The following is a 5000-nucleotide window of genomic DNA, read 5'->3' as shown; positions in this document are numbered from 1 at the left end:
TATACATGCTGACAGTCTGTGCACACAATGTGAACTACACGTCACCGAGACACCCTATCACACACTACTCTCTGGCTGTAACAGACACAGACACAATATCTAAGCACCACCATGGAACAACATCCAGTGCATCCTCTCCGCCACATTACACCATTCACACTATGATAACAAAACCAGGAGGTCCACCCCAAAAACAGAATATCTCACTCTTCCAACAACCATCATTACGCAGATAAGCCACAAACACCCACACATGTGCTACACAGGGGTGCAGCCAACACCACCACACTGGCGTGTCTCACAGCATATAAGCAATGGCAGGAATGAAAGACACAGGTCTGCCACTCCCTTGCCACACCCACGGAACCGGCGCACCACCTCCCCTGAGCCAAAGGTGCATCCTGACGTGACACATCTCAGGGTGCCTCAGGCGTCCACTTACCATCATCACTATGAACGAACCTCGTCCCCTCCCCCCCTCATACACCATCCCTTAACCTAACCCATGTTGCGCCTTAACCTAACCCATGTTGCGCCTTAACCTAACCTATGTTGCGCCTTAACCTAACCTATGTTGCGCCTTAACCTAACCTATGTTGCGCCTTAACCTAACCTACGTTGCGCCTTAACCTAACCTACGTTGCGCCTTAACCTAACCTACGTTGCGCCTTAACCTAACCTACGTTGCGCCTTAACCTAACCTACGTTGCGCCTTAACCTAACCTACGTTGCGCCTTAACCTAACCTACGTTGCGCCTTAACCTAACCTACGTTGCGCCTTAACCTAACCTACGTTGCGCCTTAACCTAACCTACGTTGCGCCCTAACCTAACCTACGTTGCGCCCTAACCTAACCTACGTTGCGCCCTAACCTAACCTACGTTGCGCCCTAACCTAACCTACGTTGCGCCCTAACCTAACCTACGTTGCGCCCTAACCTAACCTACGTTGCGCCCTAACCTAACCTACGTTGCGCCCTAACCTAACCTACGTTGCGCCCTAACCTAACCTACGTTGGGCCCTAACCTAACCTACGTTGGGCCCTAACCTAACCTACGTTGGGCCCTAACCTAACCTACGTTGGGCCCTAACCTAACCTACGTTGGGCCCTAACCTAACCTACGTTGGGCCCTAACCTAACCTACGTTGGGCCCTAACCTAACCTACGTTGGGCCCTAACCTAACCTACGTTGGGCCCTAACCTAACCTACGTTGGGCCCTAACCTAACCTACGTTGGGCCCTAACCTAACCTACGTTGGGCCCTAACCTAACCTACGTTGGGCCCTAACCTAACCTACGTTGGGCCCTAACCTAACCTACGTTGGGCCCTAACCTAACCTACGTTGGGCCCTAACCTAACCTACGTTGGGCCCTAACCTAACCTACGTTGGGCCCTAACCTAACCTACGTTGGGCCCTAACCTAACCTACGTTGGGCCCTAACCTAACCTACGTTGGGCCCTAACCTAACCTACGTTGGGCCCTAACCTAACCTACGTTGGGCCCTAACCTAACCTACGTTGGGCCCTAACCTAACCTACGTTGGGCCCTAACCTAACCTACGTTGGGCCCTAACCTAACCTACGTTGGGCCCTAACCTAACCTACGTTGGGCCCTAACCTAACCTACGTTGGGCCCTAACCTAACCTACGTTGGGCCCTAACCTAACCTACGTTGGGCCCTAACCTAACCTACGTTGGGCCCTAACCTAACCTACGTTGGGCCCTAACCTAACCTACGTTGGGCCCTAACCTAACCTACGTTGGGCCCTAACCTAACCTACGTTGGGCCCTAACCTAACCTACGTTGGGCCCTAACCTAACCTACGTTGGGCCCTAACCTAACCTACGTTGGGCCCTAACCTAACCTACGTTGGGCCCTAACCTAACCTACGTTGGGCCCTAACCTAACCTACGTTGGGCCCTAACCTAACCTACGTTGGGCCCTAACCTAACCTACGTTGGGCCCTAACCTAACCTACGTTGGGCCCTAACCTAACCTACGTTGGGCCCTAACCTAACCTACGTTGGGCCCTAACCTAACCTACGTTGGGCCCTAACCTAACCTACGTTGGGCCCTAACCTAACCTACGTTGGGCCCTAACCTAACCTACGTTGGGCCCTAACCTAACCTACGTTGGGCCCTAACCTAACCTACGTTGGGCCCTAACCTAACCTACGTTGGGCCCTAACCTAACCTACGTTGGGCCCTAACCTAACCTACGTTGGGCCCTAACCTAACCTACGTTGGGCCCTAACCTAACCTACGTTGGGCCCTAACCTAACCTACGTTGGGCCCTAACCTAACCTACGTTGGGCCCTAACCTAACCTACGTTGGGCCCTAACCTAACCTACGTTGGGCCCTAACCTAACCTACGTTGGGCCCTAACCTAACCTACGTTGGGCCCTAACCTAACCTACGTTGGGCCCTAACCTAACCTACGTTGGGCCCTAACCTAACCTACGTTGGGCCCTAACCTAACCTACGTTGGGCCCTAACCTAACCTACGTTGGGCCCTAACCTAACCTACGTTGGGCCCTAACCTAACCTACGTTGGGCCCTAACCTAACCTACGTTGGGCCCTAACCTAACCTACGTTGGGCCCTAACCTAACCTACGTTGGGCCCTAACCTAACCTACGTTGGGCCCTAACCTAACCTACGTTGGGCCCTAACCTAACCTACGTTGGGCCCTAACCTAACCTACGTTGGGCCCTAACCTAACCTACGTTGGGCCCTAACCTAACCTACGTTGGGCCCTAACCTAACCTACGTTGGGCCCTAACCTAACCTACGTTGGGCCCTAACCTAACCTACGTTGGGCCCTAACCTAACCTGTAATTGTTATATGAATTGAAACATTCATGTAGCGTTGCCTAATCGCAACCCTCTCAACATAGGTCAGTGCTCGCACTCTCTGGTGTCCTGCGTATTGATTCATGTTACGGTGCGTACCCTCACAACATCTAGCGAGTGGTGCGTACGTTCCACATGGTCCCGCTATCCACTGTAATGTGTACTGCTGTAAGACTTATATCGCTCCCCTGTCGCCTCTAGTTCGTCAGGCGGGAGTTTGCGTGTTCAATGAGCTTCGCAGCTGTGCAATGGCATTCGCATACGTACGCGGGCCACCTTCCACGTGTTCTCTCGTGCATACGTCGCAGCATGTATGTGGGCTGATGTGGCGTGTCGTGACGCATATCATCCAGGCATGCAAGACCCACTGAATTTGCAAATGTAGATGGACGTCTACGTTTGCTGCCCAAGTTACGCAAATGAACTGGAAATCCGTTGTTGCGCGGTTGTATACGCTGGAGGTGAATCATTGATTGCGACAATCGGTACAGGTATTAACTGGTTGCTTCAGCGACACCCGTCATACCCACGAACGTGAGTGGGCATGTGGGTATGAAGCGATACGCGGCGGTGGCTGGGTGGGACCGTCCCCGGCCGGTGAGGGGGGAGCGCCCGGCGTGCTGGCCGCGCGCTGCGTGGGCGCACGCGCTACAGCCGGCTGGTGGGGGCGCCCAGTGGCAGGCGCGCCGGCCGACGGACGCGGCAGGCGGCGCAGCTGCGCGCCGGCGCACCCAACGCGCGGCGCCGTGCGGCCAAAGTGGGTCCTCGCGGGCCCGGTGCGAAGCGCGGTGGACATCTGCAGTGTGCTGGTCCGATTGAGGACTGTGTGCGTTGAGGATGCGCCGCCGCCCGGCACTCGGCGCCGCGACGCCGTCTGCTGCTCGGTCGCCCCCGCGGTTCTCGCAGGTGGTTTGTATCGCAGCTGTGCGGATGTGTTGGCGCGTGCGCTGTGCTGGGAGAGTTCGCTTTGGCACCCAAGTGGGGCTCTGCCCCTCTGTGGCGCTGGCGTTGGAGCTGCCCGGCCACTGTTTGTGGCCGCGTGTTGTCTCCCGCCGGCAACACCACGACAGCACGCTCCCGGGCCTCTGTCGGCAGCGGCAAGCTCAGTTGGGAGCACGGGTGGTCGCACTGAAAGCGTCTACTCGCCTATCTCCGGGCGATTGCGCCTCTCTCGAACCCGACCAAGTACTTAGGACGGCGCTGCGCGCCGCCGGGACCTGAGAGGGTTTCGAGGTGTATCGTGCAGGGGAGCCCAGCCTCCTCCTGTTTGCGGAATAATTGAGCGGACGCTTGCGTGTTCGCGCGGGCCTCCGGGACACACTCCCGGGCGGCCGGCTGCTCAGCTCTAGTTGACGCAGCTCCCTGGTTGATCCTGCCAGTAGTCATATGCTTGTCTCAAAGATTAAGCCATGCATGTCTCAGTACAAGCCGCATTAAGGTGAAACCGCGAATGGCTCATTAAATCAGTTATGGTTCCTTAGATCGTACCCACGTTACTTGGATAACTGTGGTAATTCTAGAGCTAATACATGCAAACAGAGTCCCGACCAGAGATGGAAGGGACGCTTTTATTAGATCAAAACCAATCGGTCGGCTCGTCCGGTCCGTTTGCCTTGGTGACTCTGAATAACTTTGGGCTGATCGCACGGTCCTCGTACCGGCGACGCATCTTTCAAATGTCTGCCTTATCAACTGTCGATGGTAGGTTCTGCGCCTACCATGGTTGTAACGGGTAACGGGGAATCAGGGTTCGATTCCGGAGAGGGAGCCTGAGAAACGGCTACCACATCCAAGGAAGGCAGCAGGCGCGCAAATTACCCACTCCCGGCACGGGGAGGTAGTGACGAAAAATAACGATACGGGACTCATCCGAGGCCCCGTAATCGGAATGAGTACACTTTAAATCCTTTAACGAGTATCTATTGGAGGGCAAGTCTGGTGCCAGCAGCCGCGGTAATTCCAGCTCCAATAGCGTATATTAAAGTTGTTGCGGTTAAAAAGCTCGTAGTTGGATTTGTGTCCCACGCTGTTGGTTCACCGCCCGTCGGTGTTTAACTGGCATGTATCGTGGGACGTCCTGCCGGTGGGGCGAGCCGAAGGCGTGCGACCGCCTCGTGCGTGCTCGTGCGTCCCGAGGCGGACCC

Source organism: Schistocerca nitens, chromosome 7 (assembly GCF_023898315.1).
Source record: "Schistocerca nitens isolate TAMUIC-IGC-003100 chromosome 7, iqSchNite1.1, whole genome shotgun sequence".
Lineage (NCBI taxonomy): Eukaryota > Metazoa > Arthropoda > Insecta > Orthoptera > Acrididae > Schistocerca > Schistocerca nitens.
The sequence above is the reverse complement of the archived record's forward strand: the minus strand, read 5'-3'. Positions refer to the sequence as shown.